We start from the raw sequence: 20,893 nt of genomic DNA, 5'->3' as shown, positions 1-20,893 counted from the left end.
ACAATATAAACAGTATAAACACTCTAGATAAGATCTAGACATAGACTAAACACTCAAACAATATAAACAGTATAAATAAACAGTATAAACACTAGATAAGAACAAGACATAGACTAAACACTCAGACAAAATAAACAGTGTAAACACTAGATAAGAACTACACACAGACTAAACACTCAAACAGACAGTATAAACAGTATAAACACTAGATATGAACTAGATGTAGACTAAACACTTATATACACACACACACACACACACACACACACACACACACACACAAATTGGTTCAAATAACCAAACAGTCAAGGGCACTTGAGGTATAGCAGGTAAACATGAAACATGAAATGAGCAGTATAAACAAACTAGCAGCTGTTAAGATGAGGTAGTGCGGAATAGTGCAAATGAGCGAGGTAAAGTGAGATGTGCGGTCCCTGAGTTCAGTGTGTTAATGAACGATGAGATGTATGTGTGTGTGTGTGTGTGTGTGTGTGTGTGTGTGTGTGTGTGTGTGTTGGGGGGGGGGGGAACTGTGAGGATGACATGTCAGATGCTGAAGGGGGGGTGTGCGAGCAGAATCTGTGGCAGGGGGCAGAGGGGGGAGGAGGGGCAGAACAGGGAGGGAGTTGAGCCTCCTGACTGCCTGGTGAAAGAAACTGTTCTTGAGCCTGCTGGTTTTGGCCCGGAGACTCTGCAGTCTCCTCCCCGACGGCAGCAGACTGAAGATGCTGTGAGATGGGTAGGTGGGGTCACCTGCATTCCTGATGGCTTTGCGGGTGAGGCGGGAGTTATAAATATCCATTAGAGAAAGGAGAGAGACACCAATGATCCTCTCAGCTGCTCTCACGATGCGCTGCAGAGACTTGCAGCAGGACACAGTGCAGGCGCCGTACCACACGGTGATGCAGCTGGTCAGGATGTTCTCGATGGTGCCTCTGTAGAAAGTGTGCATGATGGGGGCCGGGGCTCTTGCTCTCCTCAGTTTGCGGAGGAAGTACAGATGCTGTTGGCTTTTTAGAAGAGATAAAGCATGCAAACTATCTACTAGAGTAAAACTGAGAAATACAACATATGATCACACCAAAGCTATGTGATTATTGTGTGCACACTTCAAACAACCTTAGATTTAAATAGCACTTTTCACATAAACTAATCAAACTAAGAGTGACGTTGCCCAAAATGCCAGCCTTACTTGGGACCACTCTCATGTGGCAGCATGAAGGAGTTCATCAGTGATTCTCCGTTCGGTGCACGCTGCTAGAATAGCAGAGCTGTTTCAATGTACCGGTAGTTTAAATCAGCTTTGCTGTGTCCTTCCCAGGTGGGATCTCGTGATCCAGAAGGTCCTTGGTTGGAAGTTCATTGGTTGAAGACATGGAGGGAACTGCTCACCTCTAATCTGAACCATAGCCAATGGCTCGTACGACCACATGTTTTGTCCCTTTGTTCTTCACCTCTGTCTGCAAGCTGCAGTGTCTACTTTTTCAAAATTGATGGTGCCAGGTCAGAGAGCATGAGGCCAGAGATTGCAAGGCGTGTCCAAAGCACTGGACCAAGAGGAGAAGCCGAAGGAAGAGAGAAGCCGATCAGCGCTCCAGTCAGCGTGAGGCCAAGAGAAGAGGCTGGAGAGCAAGGTGCATCTTGATCACGCCAGTCCAAAAAGCCAAAGAGAATGAACCTCACTTCTTTGGGCGAGCTTGCATCACGATTGACGTGGCGCAGTGAAAGATGAGATGAAACGGATATTGTCCGGGGCAGGAACTGAGGGAATTATGGGAAATGTAGTTATGGAGATTGTGCTTTACCTACAGAGACAAGGTTGCGAAGAAATATAGATCAAGATTGGGTTATAAAAATATCCCAAACTTTGAATATCCAAGGGAGAATCATTAAGTCCATTACAGCAAAATGGAAAAAATATGTCACCACTACAAACCCGACAAGAGAAGACCACCCATCAAACCTCACAGACCAGGCAAGAAGGGCATGAATCAGAGATGCAACAAAGATAACACTGAAGGAGCTGCAGAGATCCACAGCGGAGATGGGAGTATCTGTCCACAGGACCACTTTAAGCCATACACTCCACGGAGTGGGGCTTTATGGAAGAGTGGCCAGAAAAAAGTAATTGCTTAAGAAAACATGTTTGGAGTTTGCCCAACATCATGTGGCAGACTCCCCAAACACATGGAAGAAGATTCTCTGGTCAAATGAGATTAAAATTGATCTTTTTGGCCATCATGGGAAATGCCATGTGTGGCGTAAACCCATCACCATGAGAACACAATTCCTACAGTGAAGCATGGTGATCATAGTATCATTTTTCATCTGCAGGGATAGGAAAGCTGGTCAGGACTGAAGGAAAGATGGATGGCACTAAATACAGGGCAATTCAGGAAGAAAACCTGTTTGAGTCAGCTAGAGGTTTGAGACTGGGATGAAGGTTCATGTTCCAGCAGTTCAATGACCCTAAAATTACTGCTGAATCTACACTGGAGTGGTTTAAAGGGAAACATTTAAATGTCTTGGAATGGCCTAATCCAATTCTAATCTGTGGCATAACTTGAAGGTTGCTGTACACCAATGTAACCCATCTAACTTGAAGGAGTTAGAGCAGTTTTGCCTTGAGGAATGGGCAAAAATCCCAGTGGCTAGATGTGCTAAGCTAATAGAGACATATCTCAAGAGAATTGCAGCTGTAATTGCAGCAAAAGTATTGACTTTTTTTGGGGGGGGGTGAATACCTATGCACACTCCAGATTTCTGTTTTTTCATCTTAATTATTGTTTGTGTCAAAATAAAACAACAATTTTTAACTTTAAAATGGTAATCATTTTCCGTAAATCAAAGGGTGCTAACCCCCCAAAATCCATTTTAATTCCATTTTGTAATGCAATAAAACAGGACAAACACAAAGCGAGATGAAAATTTTTGCAAAACACTGTACATAAGCACAACTAGCTGATAATGCCAGTCCGGCTCCATGTTTGTTTTGCTCCGAAGTCATGTTTGGTCATGTGAGTTTCGGTGAGATCCCAAGTCCCTGGAATTGCCACTTTGAAATCATCCATCATCTGTAGCCGCTTAGCCTCGATAAGTCACCAGGTCATTGCAGGGCACATAGAGACACGCAACCATTCACACCTACAGTCAATTTAGAGCCACCAATTAGTCTAACCGGCATGTTTTTGGACTGTGGGGGAAACCAGAGCCCCCAGAGGGGGGCCTACACAGGCACAGGGAGAACATGCAAACTCTACACAGAAAAGCCCTCGTTGGCCACTGGGCTCAAACCCAGGACCTTCTTGCTGTGAGGCAACAGTGCTAACCACTACACCACCATGCCACCCCACTTTAAAATCATTTTCGTATAATCGCCATCTGTGTGGTCCCGTGTTTTGACTGACTCATCTGGTGTGTTCTTCCAATTAAAATATTCAAAATCAGTTAAAAATATGTTATTATGTCTGTGGTCTTGCATGTTTTTAAAATCAGTTAAAATTTTGAAAATCTAGTGTACACCAAGCATTTCTTATTGATTACATTTTAAAGTCCCCAGTTTAAGTGAATTTAGTTTTTATACTCTGTAACCAAGTAGATAGGCTATAGTTAAAACTATTAGATCCTAGGAAATGAGGGACTAAGGGAACTTTGGTGGAGGCAAAAACATCTAGAAAATGATAAGCTGCTACGTGAAAGTGGACTTGAGGAAAAAGTGGACATAATTACGGTCTGAATGGCAACCAGTGAACAACACATAAAAAAGGAAAACCAAGAGGATCACAAAGGTTGTGAAGAATATGGGTGTTGATAGGGGTCAAAATTTAACAGTAGTTTTAATTTCAGTAAAATTGAAATGTATATCAAATGATAGTAATTGGTGGTGTAGTGGTTAGCACTGTCACCTCACAGCAAGAAGGTCCCGGGTTCGAGCCCAGCAGCCAGCGAGGGCCTTTCTGTGTGGAGTTTGCGTGTTCTCCCCATGTCTGCGTGGGTTTCATCCGGGTGCTCCGGTTTCCCCTAAAGTCCAAAGACATGCAGGTTAGGCTCATTGGTGGCTCTAAATTGACCATAGGTGTGAATGGTTGTTTGTCTCTGTGTCAGCCCTGCGATAACCTGGCGCCTTTTCCAGTGTGTACCTCGCCTCTCGCCTAGACCCCGAAGGCGCCGCCATTTAGAGTTTCAGCCAAAGCCAGCCAACAATTTTTACGCCAAATTGAGCTGCCATCTATTAAAATTTGGCTCAGCCAGCTAGAATAACGTGCATCAAACAATAGTTTTATTTATCACATAGAGACATACATGAAAAAAGAAACATCAAACATAATCAACTTTGCACACTGGAACAACAGACATCATTGCAACAGATTGACTGGTATCGCGAGACCCTAGTCGCTCGGTTGCTACGATACAGGGGAGACTCGGTTGGCCCCAAGGTGATGAGAAGGTGCTAAAGCGGCTGTGGTGCACTGCTGACCACTCGACATGACCTTGAAGGAATGTTGAAGAAATGAAATGGCGGAGGGAAACATGTATGTAATAAAAGGTAATTTTGTTCTTTTGTCATACTTAGCTAATTCTAAGCTACTCGCATTTTTGCATCATCTTCTAATGTTTGAAGTAAGAATGCTGGACGTGCGTTTCTCAAACAACTTCGTAGGTTAGCAAACTTAGCATTGAAGTACTGTGTACACAGGTTAGCCTTTGCAGGCTTACTTGTTATTTTGCCTAAATAGCACTTTGGATTCGCACGGGATAAGTAAAACCTGTGATCTTTTAATTTGCAAATTACTACCTCAGCTCTGTGTTACTTGCAACGCATCCGCACGGGATAAACACCATTCACAAATTACTTTATTTTACTGACATGATATTTGTGACGGTCATGGACGGACCGCACATTTCCCTTGCCTCGTGGCTGCGAGACAGCCCTTGTTTCACTGCCTACCTGTGCCTAAATACACACACACACATACACACACGCCTTAACGCTTTAAAGAGCACACATGCTCTTAAAGAGACATAGCAAATATTTTCTGGGATATTCTAGTTGACAACTTTTGTATTTTTTTTTTGAAAATTTATTTTTGTACAAATCTATTTTTCTAAAAATATCAAAAATACAAAAAAAAAAAAGGAACAGCATGTTTTGAACATTGTTTGGCTAAAAACTGCCACCAAGTTTTAAAAATAAAAACTCTTGCTTGGATTTTTTTGTCCTCTCCCTCTGTTTTTGGCCTGATCCATTTGCCTCTAGAGGTGCCCGCTCATCCATCCCGTTACAAAAAGGAGCATTAGACTTTTGGCGAACCCATAGCAGTACTTTCCCAACGCTGTCCGCTATGGCCCGATGCTACCTCTGTATTTCATCTGGGAGTGTGCCAGTGGAATGCTTGTTTAGCTCCACTGGCCTTCTGCTCAATGGCAAACGATCATCTTTGGCTCCTTCAAGGTGTAATATGATCACCTTTATTCATGACAATGTAGAATTTTTGTAATTTTGAGCCATCCGATTTTCACGTAGGTGAATGAATAGCTTAATTGTATCATATGTATTGTATTGTGTAATCATATTTGTTAACAATTGGCATGTTTATTTTGAAAATGGTGCCTTTTGCCCTCTGTTCTATGGCAAACAATCCTCTTGGAAGTTCTTGTAAATTTGAATCATTTAAAAAAAAAATAAACAACTATTTGTTTAAGTAAAATCTGATAGTTAGTTTTATTAACCTACATTTTATCACATTTTGTAAGTAAGTAATTTTAGTTCATAAAGCACATTTAAAATCCGTGAAAATTAAAGTGATATAGTGATACAGTCTTAATAATGGACCCACTTTGATAGTGTCAAGCTAAGAATACTAAAATGAGCAATGAAACAGGATACAAGTGTTGCATGGTCAAGCAGCAGGAAAGTTGGATACGAAACATACTGTACATTCCAATAGACAAAGACAGCCTGCATAGTGGCAAAATGCAGACAACCCATAGCCTATATATTTGTAAGCAATACACTGCATATTGAGTTCTTGTAAATCAGTGGAACATAGAGTCTATAGTCATAGACTATAGGCATGAAAAACGTACACATACTATACATATGTGTGTGCATGAAATGACAGCGTCAGCCATTTGTAGCCATAAACATTTTGGTGGCTGCAGCAGCCATTATGGTTTTGGCTGAGCCGACTAGCCAGCCAATAACCTCATCAGCCAGCCATTATTCTCGAAACAAATGGCTTCGGGGTCTACTCTCGCCCATAGTCTGCTGGGATAGGCTCCAGCTTCCTGCGACCCTGTAGAACAGGATAAGCGACTACAGATCATGGATGGATGGATGATAGTAATTCAGACAAGATGACAAGGTATGGGTGAAGCCACAGGAGGGTCCGAAGTTCAAGGTGGCTACCCTTTAAGCCCAATCCTAAAAGCCTCCATTTTATAGACACTGAATTAAGGACTGAGTTTACATACTCTTCTTACAGTCTTTACTCATCCTCAATTTTATATGCTTTACTTTGTTATAAAGAAGAAAGAATTCCATAACAAACAAATTTAGCAAACCAGATGTTGCTCTTTGAAGCATCACTTTAAAACAACTTCAGTGACTTCATTTATGGATGACATTTAACAGCTGATGATATTTCATAACTAATGGATCTGCCTATAAACAACAGTGATTACACTCTAAATTGTTCTTAATTCATTAAAACATTATTACATGTTTATATCTCATGTGTAAGTGTTGATGTGCAGTCTAAACAAGATTATATCCATCAGCTTTATGATATATATATATATATATATATACACACTGTGTATATAAGGGGGCGGCACGGTGGTGTAGTGGTTAGCACTGTCGCCTCACAGCAAGAAGGTCCTGGGTTCGAGCCCCAGGGCCGGCGAGGGCCCTTCTGTGTGGAGTTTGCATGTTCTCCCCGTGTCCGCGTGGGTTTCCTCCGGGTGCTCCAGTTTCCCCCACAGTCCAAAGACATGCAGGTTAGGTTAACTGGTGACTCTAAATTGACCGTAGGTGTGAATGGTTGTTTGTCTCTGTGTCAGCCCTGCGATAACCTGGCGACTTGTCCAGGGTGTACCCCGCCTTTCGCCTGTAGTCAGCTGGGATAGGCTCCAGCTTGCCTGCGACCCTGTAGAAGGATAAAGCGGCTAAAGATAATGAGATGAGAGATGAGATGAGACTGTGTGTATATATATATATATATATATATATATATATATATATGGTGGTGTAGTGGTTAGCGCTGTCGCCTCACAGCAAGAAGGTCCGGGTTTGAGCCCCATGGCCGGAGAGGGCCTTTCTGTGCGGAGTTTGCATGTTGTCCACGTGGGTTTCCTCCAGGTGCTCCGGTTTCCCCCACAGTCCAAAAGACATGCAGGTTAGGTTAACTGGTGACTCTAAATTGACTGTAGGTGTGAATGGTTGTCTGTGTCTATGTGTCAGCCCTGTGATGACCTGGCGACTTGTCCAGGGTGTACCCTGCCTTTTGCCCGTAGTCAGCTGGGATAGGCTGTAGAGCTGTAGAACAGGATAAAGTGGCTAGAGATTTTATATATATATATATATATATATATATATATATATATATATATATATATATATATATACACCACACACACACAGAGGTGGACAGTAATGAAGTACATTTACTTGAGTACTGTACTTAAGTACCCTTTTTGAGTATCTATACTTGAGTATTTTTTGGGGGGGAAACTTATGACTTCATGACATTTGAAAGGCAAATATAGTACTTTTCACTACACTACATTTCTGTCAAGGTCCTTGTTACTCATTACTATGAAGCAGCTTTGAAAGTGGATGTTTTTTTTTTCTTTTCTAAAACATGATTGGTTTTTTCACAGGTGACACTGAGACAGCCTATCAGTAATCACTTGGGTCACGTCACGTCCATAGACAGTACAAACCCGATTCCAAAAAAGTTGGGACAAAGTACAAATTGTAAATAAAAATGGAATGCAATAATTTACAAATCTCAGAAACTGATATTGTATTCACAATAGAACATAGACAACATATCAAATGTCGAAAGTGAGACATTTTGAAATTTCATGCCAAATATTGGCTCATCTGAAATTTCATGACAGGAACACATCTCAAAAAAGTTGGGACAGGGGCAATAAGAGGCTGGAAAAGTTAAAGGTACAAAAAAGGAACAGCTGGAGGACCAAATTGCAACTCATTAGGTCAATTGGCAATAGGTCATTAACATGACTGGGTATAAAAAGGGCATCTTGGAGTGGCAGCGGCTCTCAGAAGTAAAGATGGGATGAGGATCACCAATCCCCCTAATTCTGCGCCGACAAATAGTGGAGCAATATCAGAAAGGAGTTCGACAGTGTAAAATTGCAAAGAGTTTGAACATATCATCATCTACAGTGCATAATATCATCAAAAGATTCAGAGAATCTGGAAGAATCTCTGTGTGTAAGGGTCAAGGCCGGAAAACCATACTGGGTGCCCGTGATCTTCGGGCCCTTAGACGGCACTGCATCACATACAGGCATGCTTCTGTATTGGAAATCACAAAATGGGCTCAGGAATATTTCCAGAGAACATTATCTGTGAACACAATTCACCGTGCCATCCGCTGTTGCCAGCTAAAACTCTATAGTTCAAAGAAGAAGCCGTATCTAAACGTGATCCAGAAGCGCAGACATCTTCTCTGGGCCAAGGCTCATTTAAAATGGACTGTGGCAAAGTGGAAAACTGTTCTGTGGTCAGACGAATCAAAATTTGAAGTTCTTTATGGAAATCAGGGATGCCGTGTCCTTTGGACTAAAGAGGAGAAGGACGACCCGAGTTGTTATCAGCGCTCAGTTCAGAAGCCTGTATCTCTGATGGTATGGGGTTGCATTAGTGCATGTGGCGTGGGCAGCTTACACATCTGGAAAGACACCATCAATGCTGAAAGGTATATCCAGGTTCTAGAGCAACATATGCTCCCATCCAGACGGCGTCTCTTTCAGGGAAGACCTTGCATTTTCCAACATGACAAAGCCAAACCACATACTGCATCAATTACAGCATCATGGCTGCGTAGAAGAAGGGTCCAGGTACTGAACTGGCCAGGCTGCAGTCCAGATCTTTCACCCATAGAAAACATTTGGCGCATCATAAAACGGAAGATACGACAAAAAAGACCTAAGACAGTTGAGCAACTAGAATCCTACATTAGACAAGAATGGGTTAACATTCCTATCCCTAAACTTGAGCAACTTGTCTCCTCAGTCCCCAGACGTTTACAGACTGTTGTAAAGAGAAAAGGGGATGTCTCACAGTGGTAAACATGGCCTTGTCCCAACTTTTTTGAGATGTGTTGTTGTCATGAAATTTAAAATCACCTAATTTTTCTCTTTAAATGATGCATTTTCTCAGTTTAAACATTTGATATGTCATCTATGTTCTATTCTGAATAAAATATTGAATTTTGAAACTTCCACATCATTGCATTTTGTTTTTATTTACAATTTGTACTTTGTCCCAACTTTTTTTGGAATCGGGGTTGTATAAAATCAAGTTCAATGATTTCTCAGCAGCATTACTTGAACATGATCAGTTGATGGCAGAATGGAAGGATACAGTACTTCTGGGGGAATGCACATGGCCATGCCTAGAACCCATGTTTCAGTTTTCTGAAAGGAAAAAAAAAATTGTTTTGTTTAAAATGTTTGCTTTGTTTGCCAAAAACAAACCACATCATGGCCTACAAAAACTCGCCATTCAACCTGCAGAAGCATAATGAGGTATATAAATGTTTTATTCCAAGAGAAAGCTTGCAATGAAGTTGCCTGTGCTTTTAGAGCTAGCGATAATGTTGCAATAGCTATGCAGTCTGTGTAGTCAAATGACTTTCTATGGCTTTGCCCACCAAGTTGCCATCACCTTGTCCACGGTTAACATTTACACATAGCTAGTTAACTTAGAGACTATTGGTTAGCATGCAGAAACAGAGTTACGCTAACATGAATAATGTTAACTTACCTGAAGTCCTTTCAGAAATATGTTTTAGCATAAATAAACAGAATGTAGAAATCTTTCTTGGCTAGTAGCATTAGCTACGCAGTATGATTTTGAGTTTGAAAGGAGTTTGCTAGCATGTCAGGTGGAGTTTCACTGACAAGCTACAGTGGTGCTTGAAAGTTTGTGAACCCTTTCGAATTTTCTATATTTCTGCATAAATATGTCTTAAAACATCATCAGATTTTTACACAAGTCCTAAAAGTAGATAAAGAGAACCCAGTTAAACAAATGAGACAAAAATATTATACTTGGTCATTTATTTATTGAGGAAAATGATCCAAGATTACATATCTGTGATTGGCAAAAGTATATGAACCTTTGCTATCAGTATCTGGTGTGACCCCCTTGTGCAGCAATAACTGCAACTAAACTGTTGATCAGTCCTGCACACCAGCTTGGAGGAATTTTAGCCCATTCCTCCTTACAGAACAGCTTGAACTCTGGGATGTTGGTGGGTTTCCTCACATGAACTGCTCGCTTCAGGTCCTTCCGCAACATTTCAATTGGATTAAGGTCAGGACTTTGACTTGGCCATTCCAAAACATTCTTCTTCTTTAACCGTTCTTTGGTAGAACAACTTGTGTGCTTAGGGTCATTGTCTTGCTGCATGACCCACCTTCTCTTGAGATTCAGTTCATGGACAGATGTCCTGACATTTTCCTTTAGAATTCCCTGGTATAATTCAGAATTCATTGTTCTATCAATGATGGCAAGCCGCCCTGGCCCAGATGCAGCAAAACAGGCCCAAACCATGATACTACCACCACCATGTTTCACAGATGGGACAAGGTTCTTATGCTGGAATGCAGTGTTTTCCTTTCTCCAAACATAATGCTTCTCATTTAAACCAAAAAGTTATATTTTGGTCTCATCCATCCACAAAACATTTTTCCAATAGCCTTCTGGCTTGTCCACATGATCTTTAGCAAACTGCAGACGAGCGGCAATGTTCTTTTTGGAGAGCAGTGGCTTTCTCCTTGCAACCCTGCCAGGCACACCATTGTTGTTCAGTGTTCTCCTGATGGTGGACTCATGAACATTAACATTAGCCAATGTGAGAGAGGCCTTCAGCTGCTTAGTAGTTACCCTGAGGTCCTTTGTGACCTCACCGACTATTACACGCCTTGCTCTTGGAGTGATCTTTGTTGGTTGACCACTCCTGGGGAGGGTAACAGTGGTCTTGAATTTCCTCCATTTGTACACAGTCTGTCTGACTGTAGATTGGTGGAGTCCAAACTCTTTAGATATGGTTTTGTAACCTTTTCCAGCCTGATGAGCATCAACAACGCTTTTTCTGAGGTTCTCAGAAATCTCCTTTGTTCGTGCCATGATACACTTCCACAAACATGTGTTGTGAAGATCAGACTTTGATAGATCCCTGTTCTTTAACTAAAACAGGGTGCCCACTCACACCTGATTGTCATCCCATTGATTGAAAACATCTGACTCTAATTTCACCTTCAAATTAACTGCTAATCCTAGAGGTTCCCATACTTTTGCCACTCACAGATATGTAATATTGGATCATTTTCCTCAATAAATAAATGACTAAGTATAATATTTTTGTCTCATTTATTTAACTGGGTTCTCTTTATCTACTTATAGGACTTGTGTGAAAATCTGATGATGTTTTAAGTAATATTTATGCAGAAATATAGAAAATTCTAAAGGGTTCACAAACTTTCAAGCACCACTGTGTCTAATCAGTGAAACTCCACCTGACATGCTAGCAAACTCTTTTCAAACTCAAAATCATACTGCATAGCTAATGCTACTAGAAAAGAAAGATTTCTGCATTCTGTTTATTTGGCAGGATTATGCTAAAACATATTTCTGAAAGGACTTCAGATAAGTTAACATTATTCATGTTACCATAACTCCATTTTTACATGCTAACTAACAGTGTCCAAGTTAACTAGCTATGTGTAAATGTTAACTATGGACAAGGTGATGGCAACCTGGCGGGCAAATCCATAGAAATTCATTTGACTACCCAGGGTTCACAAACTTTTAAGCACCACTGTAGCTTAACATTAAACCACCATGATGGCACAGCATGTGTTCATTTTGTGAATTCACATTTCTGTCTTTGGTAACGGCATTAGGTTTTGTAAGTGTTGTGGCAATAATACAATGATGCATTGACAGAAAATGCACTTTTAATACTTCAGTATTTTTAAAAGCAAGTACTTCAGTACTTTAACTTAAGTAAAAAATTGACTGTACAACTTTCACTTGTATTGGAGTAACATTTGACCAGTGGGATCTGTACTTTGACTTAAATAATGAAGTTGGGTACTTTGTCCACCTCTGTGTATATCTCATTTCATCTCATTATCTCTAGCCGCTTTATCCTGTTCTACAGGGTCGCAGGCAAGCTGGAGCCTATCCCAGCTGACTATGGGCGAAAGGCGGGGTACACCCTGGAGAAGTCGCCAGGTCATCACAGGGCTGACACATAGACACAGACAACCATTCACACTCACTGTTCGGTTCTTCCTGATTTTCCCACCGAACGGGGCATCAAAAGAGCACACTGGAAGGTTATAACTCGTCTTTGGTTTATTTTATTTTATTTTATTTCATTTTATTTTTTGTCCACAATTTGCTTCAGTAGCTGTACATGCAACAGTATTTGGCAGTACAGTACATTAGTGGCAGTACAGCAGCAGCGTTTGGCAGGTTATAAACCTGTAAAACAGAAGACTGTGTTGTAAACCAGCAATACTGACGCATATGAAGATAACAATGTAAACCGCATAATACACAGTCAAATAAAACCACAATACAATTGATAAATACCAGTATAACCCACAACATATAAATCAAATGTTCATACAAACATCCATAAGCAGCAGCACTTTACTATAAATACAACAATTATTAATTTAATTGATGGCTCCTAAATATGTTTAACATCAAGACACCAATAAATAAATGTCTATGCACAAACAACTAAGCATACATTTCATTCTGACAAGTCAAGTCAAAGCAGCATGACAAATGTATAGGGCCAAATGCTGATTTCATTTCTTCACAATAGACCCAAAGCCAAAGCCACACTGAGTACGTCAATGTCTCAACTGGACTACATTTACCAGCTTACTCAACACAGGTAAGTATTTGCCAACAAGCGACTACACTACCCAGCATGCACCGCTTGCTCTGCAACCAGGAAATGTTTTAAACATATAATGCAAGTGGAAGCACAGGACAACAAACAGTCACTATTAAGCCACCGTTACACGCACAATGTCACAAAAACTAAGGAGAGGACTTAACTAAGCAAACAATACATGTCATGCACAGCGGCAGACCAAACCCAAGCAGCGCAATAAATAAAACCAGCAGCTTACCGGTGCCGTGTAGCTCTCTTGACAAGGTGGCAATACCGACTTTGTGCGCACTCTAACTTTTATACATTCTAAAATTCATTGGATACAAACCAGCCTATGAGGATTTACCAGCTCCAAACACTTTAACAAGGTAAGTAAGAAAGTCCTCTCCACTCATTGCATCCAATTGCTTTAATTGATTGCCGAACTTGACTCCTCCTACTCACTAGTGACTTAACGGACGCAACACTCACAGTCAATTTAGAGTCACCTGTTAACCTAACCTGCATTTCTTTGGACTGTGGGGGAAACCGGAGCACCCGGAGGAAACCCACGCGGACACGGGGAGAACATGCAAACTCCGCACAGAAAGGCCCTCGCCGGCCACGGGGCTCAAACCCAGAACTGTTAGGACTGGGACTGTTTTGGCCTCTAGAGGCCGCTGTTATTTCCTTTTCTGGTCATGTTTGTTTTGGCCTCTAGAACCACAGAACCACTGTGTTCTGTGTTTTGTTTTTGTCTTATTGCCTGTTTCCTGCCCCGCCCTGTCCTTAATTAGTTTGTGTATTTATTTACTGAGTTCAGTCCTCTTGTCACGGAGTCTTTGTGCTGTTATGTTTAGCTCCAGTTTCCTCTGTACCCTGTTCCTTGTCTTTTTGGTTTTGCACTTTGCTTTGCTTTTTGAACCTAAGTATTTACTGTGTTTTTGGATCTTCTGAGCGTTCAGCATTTTGCCTTTCCTTTTGTTTTTGGACTTTGCACCTTTGGATATTTTTATTTTTGTTATCTTCTGAGCTTTTGGATTTTCTTTTTTGTTTTTTTTTCCATTGGATTGTAAATATTGTACATAGTGTAAATAAACTGTTTTTTGATACTCTACTTTTGCCTCACGCCTCTGCATTTGAGTCATCCTAGTGGGGGTTTGCTGGATTATCACACCAGCGACCCGGGTTCGAATCCCAGCAAAACCCTAACAGAAAGACTCCGTCATGACTGACTCAGCAGAGGCTTCTTCAACTGTCTACCCGCCCAACCTTCAGGAAATTATGTCAGCTCCGACACGCTTCGGAGCGACCATGGATGTACGCTCACCAGCCAACATGAGGCCCTTGCTTGCCATGAGGAACTGCTTCAGCAAATTGGGAAAACCCTGGCACAGCTGACACCTCTGCCTGCATCTCCTGCTCCTGTTCCAGTGCCTCCCGCCATGCTGTCTCCTTCACCTTGCAAACCCAGCCTTCCTGCACCACAAAGTATGACAGCAAGCACGGTGAGTGCTGGGAGTTTCTTACCCAGTGCCAACTCACCTTTGAGCTCTAGCCTACCACCTACACTACGGATTGCTGCAAGATTGCCTTTGTGATAACCTTGTTAGCTGGTAAGGCATGAGCTTGGGCAACGGCCATCTGGCAAAGACAGGGACCCGAGTGTTCTGACTTCAAGCTATTTATGGAGGAGATGCTTCGGGTCTTCGATCAGGCAGACATCAGTAAAGATGCAGCCAGGAAGCTCATGTCCATCCGGCAAGAAGGAAGCGTCGCAGATTACACCATCATGTTCTGGACGCTCGCAGCTGTCAGCGGATGGAACAAAGCAGCCCTGGTTTCAGCCTTTCACCATGGTTTGTCTGACCCTATCAAAGACGGCCTGGCCTCTATCGGATGCCCAAGTGACCTCGAAACTCTGATCTCACATTCTACTGGTCTTGACAACAGGATTAGAGAGCGCTGCTGAGTCCTGAGCTTCCCCGGCCTCACTGCCTAGATCTGGAGCCCGTCTACCTCCTCCAGTGACTGTCCAGAGCCCATGCAAGTTGGCCGTACTCGTCTCTCCGCAGCTGAGAGGGAGCGCAGAAGGAGGGACAAGTGCTGCATCTACTGTGGCAAGCCTGGCCATTTCCGAGCATCATGTCCCAAGCTCTCAGGAAAAGGACCGCCCCGTCCAGCCGAGGGAGGGTTGTGACGGGGCCTACCCTCTCTCCTGAACTCCCTGGCCAAGGAGTCTACATCCCGGTCTCCATCTCCTGGGGTGAGTCCATCCACTCTTGTCAGGCCTTGTTAGACTCTGGGGCGGCTGGAAACTTTATGGATGTCAACTTCGCCCAAAGTATCAATGTCCCGACTGCACCTCTTGAAGTCCCACTGTCTGTGTCTGCCCTCGATGGCCAAGCGTTAGGTGATGGAAGAGTCACCCAAGTAACTTCTCCAGTCTTCCTCCAGTCTCAAGGTCACAAGGAAGAAATACCCCTGCACCTGATTCCTTCACCAGAGTTCCCAGTTATTCTAGGTCTTCCTTGGCTCACCTGCCACAACCCTCGTATAGACTGGGTCACTAGCCAGGTTGTGGAGTGGGGTCCTGCTTGCTATGCCTCTTGTCTGCTCTCTAGCTCTCCTGTGTCTCCTGCCGAGCCCCCTGATCTCACCGAGTTATCTCAAGTTCCCACAGAGTACTGGGATCTCAAGGAAGTTTTCAGTAAGAGCAGGGCCGCCGTTCTCCCTCCGCACCGTGCCTACGACTGTGCCATCGACTTGCTCCCTGGGACTACCGCTCCTCATGGCAGACTGTTTTCCCTCTCTCAGCCAGAATGCAAGGCCATGGAGGAGTACATCAAGGAGGCCTTGGCCTCTGGGTTCATTCGACCCTCCACCTCACCCGCTGGTGCCGGCTTCTTCTTTGTCGGCAAGAAGGATGGGGGGCTCCGGCCATGTATTGATTATAGGGGCCTGAACAAGATCACCGTGCGCAACCGCTATCCCCTTCCGCTGATGTCCACAGCATTCAACCTGCTCCAAGGCGCCACCATCTTCACCAAGTTGGACTTACGGAACGCATACCATCTCGTCCGTATCCGACAGGGAGACAAGTGGAAGACCGCCTTTAACACCCCATCAGGGCACTATGAGTACCAGGTCATGCCCTTCAGACTCACCAATGCACCAGCTGTTTTTCAGGCCCTTATCAACGAAGTCTTGAGGGATATGAGTAATCAATACGTTTTCGTCTACCTCGACGACATTCTGATATTCTCCAAGACCTTACAGGAGCACCGCCACCATGTCCGCCAAGTCCTCCAGAGACTTTTACAGAATAATCTGTTTGCTAAAGCCCAGAAATGCGAGTTTCATGTCCCCGAGGTCTCCTTCCTGGGATTTATCGTACGAACGGGGCAACTCCAAATGGACCCAGCCAAGACCCTGGCCGTCCGGGACTGGCCTACTCCCAAGTCCGTTAAGGAGGTTCAGCAGTTCTTAGGATTCGCTAACTTCTACCGCAAGTTCATCAGGAACTTCAGCTCCATAGCCGCACCTATGTCGGACCTCACCAAAAGGACTGGTGGTTCCTATATCTGGTCCCCTCAGGCGGAAAAGGTGTTTAATGACCTCAAACACCGCTTTTGCACGGCACCTATTCTGGTTCTCCCAGACACCTCCCAACCATTCATCGTGGAGGTGGACGCCTTGGACAGTGGTGTCGGCGCGGTGCTCTCTCAACGCTCGGAAGGGAAGCTGCACCCCTGCGCTTACTTCTCCCACCGCCTAAGCCCTGCAGAGTCCCGCTATGATGTGGGGGATCGGGAACTGCTAGCGGTTAAACGAGCCCTTGAGGAGTGGAGGCACTGGCTGGAGGGAGCGCAACATCCATTCCTGGTGTGGACAGACCATAAGAACCTGGAGTACCTCCAGCAAGCCAAGAGGCTGAACCCACGACAGGCTAGGTGGGCTTTGTTTTTCAGCCGTTTCAATTTCACCCTATCATACCGCCCGGGCTCTAAGAACATCAAACCAGATGCGCTCTCCAGGCTGTTCTCACCCAACAACAGGGAGAGTGAAGTTGGGCCTATCATCCCTGTATCCCGGATTGTGGCTCCTGTCCGTTGGGGTATTGAGGAGACCGTTCGACAAGCTCAACGCCGGGACCCTGATCCTGGGATGGGGCCACCGGGCCTCCTGTACGTCCCTCATCAAGCCCAGGCCAAGGTTCTCCAGTGGGGTCACTCTTCCCCTCTCACCGCCCACCCGGGAGCTCGGAGGACCCTGGACTTCCTGAAAAGACGCTTCTGGTGGCCTAACATGGAGAAGGAAGTAAGGTCATTCGTCCTGTCCTGTGAGGTCTGCACCAGAACCAAGAACCCGCGACAGCGTCCCCAGGGTCTCCTGCATCCTCTGTCTATTCCCCGGCATCCCTGGTCCCACGTGGCAGTCGACTTTATCACAGGTCTCCCTGAGTCTCAAGGTAACACTGTCATTTTGGTCATTGTGGACAGATTCTCCAAGGCCTGCCGCTTTATACCACTGTGCAAACTCCCTTCTGCCCTTGACACTGCTAAATTGCTATTTAATCACGTCTTCCGAGTCTTTGGTCTTCCACAGGACATCGTCTCTGACCGGGGGCCCCAGTTCTCCTCCTGAGTGTGGCACGGCTTCTGCAAGCTCATCGGGGCCACTGCCAGCCTCTCCTCTGGGTTCCACCCCCAGTCCAATGGCCAGACGGAGAGGCTCAACCAAGACCTGGAAACCACCCTGCGAGGCCTGGCTATGGATAACCCGACTTCGTGGAGCACCTGGCTGCCATGGGCAGAGTATGCCCACAACACCCTGCAGTCATCGGCCACCAAGCTGTCGCCATTCCAGTGCCAATTCGGGTTCCAGTCACCTCTGTTCCCGGACCAGGAGGAGGACGCTGGGGTGCCCTTGGTCAACCAATACGTGAGACGGTGTCGCAAGACCTGGAGCAAGGTCAGGAGGACACTCATCCAGACCTCCAGTACCAACCAGACTCAGGCCAACCACCATAGGAGACCTGCCCACACTTTCCGCCCTGGGCAGCGGGTTTGGCTGTCCACCAAGGACCTTCCGCTGCGGGTGGAGAACCGCAAGCTTGCTCCTCGCTACATTGGCCCCTTCAAGGTTGTACTCAGAGTTAACCCTGTCTCCTACTGGCTCCAGTTACCACGTACGCTAAGGATTAACCCCACATTCCATGTTTCCCTGTTGCGGCCCGTGCTGACGTCCACATATGCCACTGCCCCTAGGAACCCCCCGCCCCCCCGCATCTTCCAGGGTCAGACCGTTTTCACCGTGCGCCACCTGCTGGACTCCCGCCAGGTTCGCGGTGGTCTCCAGTATCTTGTGGACTGGGAGGGCTATGGCCCTGAGGAGCGCTGCTGGGTCCCAGCTTGGGACATACTAGACAAAGAACTTTGTCGGGACTTCCATTCGGCCCATCCTGATCGTCCTGGGAACGTCAGGAGACGCTCCTGGGGGGGGGGGGGGGGGGGGGTCCTGTTAGGACTGGGACTGTTTTGGCCTCTAGAGGCTGCTGTTATTTCCTTTTCTAGTCATGTTTGTTTTGGCCTCTAGAGGTCACCACTGTGTTCTGTGTTTTGTTTTTGTCTTATTGCCTGTTTCCTGCCCCGCCCTGTCCTTAATTAGTTTGTGTATTTATACCCCTGAGTTCAGTCCTCTTGTCACGGAGTCTTTGTGCTGTTATGTTTAGCTCCAGTTTCTTCTGTACCCTGTTCCTTGTCTTTTTGGTTTTGCACTTTGCTTTGCTTTTTGGACCCAAGTATTTACTGTGTTTTTGGATCTTCTGAGCGTTCAGCATTTTGCCTTTCCTTTTGTTTTTGGACTTTGCACCTTTGGATATTTTTATTTTTGTTATCTTCTGAGCTTTTGGATTTTCTTTTTTTGTTTTTTCCATTGGATTGTAAATATTGTACATAGTGTAAATAAACAGTTTTTTGATACTCTACTTTCACCTTACACCTCTGCCCTTGAGTCATCCCCCTGGTGGCCTAGTGGGGGTTTGCTGGATTATCACACCAGCGACCTGGGTTTGAATCCCAGCAAAACCCCAACAAGAACCTTCTTGCTGTGAGATGACAGCGCTAACCACTACACCACCGTGCTGCCCTCTGTGTATATTTATTTATTCATTTTAAGCAAGGCATACAGAATGTCTTGGAAGGATTTTATTTGAACCCATTTTGAGCAAAGAATATTAATTTTGTATTTGTGGTTCTTATTTTTGTATTATTTGTTGTCATTTGGATTTTTTGGAGAGGTACCCGTAGCACATAGGACTTTCATATAAGACACATCAGTGCATCCTTTCTCCTTGTTCTTTGATTCCTCTGGGCACATTTTAAGAATTGATACTTCTTTAAACATAGCAGATTTAAACCAATTTCCAAGTTACAGACTAAAGGATGTAGGATCTAAGAATCAAAAAGTTTGAGATTCATCCACTGATACATTATCTAACAATAAGTATGTACACATTTCATACAATGGATTAAAATTTCCTGACAGTGATAACGAAATTTGAAATTTGTACTACTCAGTTGGTGGAAAGTTGCAAAAGTAGTATACCTGTGCTGGGTCCTTTAATAACTCACCCCCGAAAATCCATTTTAATTCCAGCTTGTAATGTGACAAAACAGGACAAACACAAAAGGGGATGAAATTTTTTTCAAGACACTGTACTCATACACACAATATTCATATCAACAGTGTTGCAGTGAATAGTTTGTCTGGTACCATGATTGGGAGTTCGGATGAATAGATTTTTGTTTACACCAAGTGTAAAGATATACAAAAATTAAATGTGAGTTCAAGAGGCAGGGTGCAGGATACATATGGGCAAATAGAGGTGTGTGCGTGTGCGTGCGTGCATGCATATGTGCAGAAAAATTGCACCCTCCATTATGAATACACTGGCATTTTCTTTACTTTTTATTATACGCTTTTTAACTTCTTGTAGTTGGAAGCAGAGCAGAAATGCCACCATCACTCTAGACACACACACACACACACGATCCTATTAGGTTTTGCTTATATCAATCATTTCAGTTTTTGCTATTAAAAAATCATATGGTAATAATTTAAAGTAAAGGTCACATCATAATTTATTATGCAGTTGATAGGTCACTGATACCCATAACTGAAATATCAGTCAGCTGTTCATTAAGCATCAAGTAATAGAATAAATCATTACCACTGATCCACTGCTAACTGTGTGTTTTTGAGTCTCTAATTGCCTCATAGTATATGGTGGTGTAGTGGTTAGCACTGTTGCCTCACAGCAAGAAGGTCCTGGGTTGAAGCCCAGCGGCTGCTGATGAGGGCCTTTCTGTGTGGAGTTTGCATGTTCTCCCTGTGTCTGTATGGGTTTCCTCTGGGTGCTCTGGTTTCCCCCAAAGACATGCAGGTTAGGCTAATTGGTGGCTCTGAATTGACTGGAGGTGTGAATGGTTGTTTGTTTCTATGTGTCAGGCCTGTGATGACCTGGTGACTTGTGCAGGGTGTACCCTGCCTCTTGCCCATAGTCAGTGGTTACAGGTAATGGATGGATTGCCTCACAGATTATATACTTGCTTTTTTTTCCGTCAATGTGATGACAGGTAAGCTTGCTCATAAAAAGAAGATGGTGGTGATCTTTAGTGCCTATGAATTAATCTCATTAATCTCGTACATCAATACTTTTTGAATAATTAGGC

This window comes from Neoarius graeffei, chromosome 6 (assembly GCF_027579695.1).
Source record: "Neoarius graeffei isolate fNeoGra1 chromosome 6, fNeoGra1.pri, whole genome shotgun sequence".
NCBI lineage: Eukaryota > Metazoa > Chordata > Actinopteri > Siluriformes > Ariidae > Neoarius > Neoarius graeffei.
The sequence above is the reverse complement of the archived record's forward strand: the minus strand, read 5'-3'. Positions refer to the sequence as shown.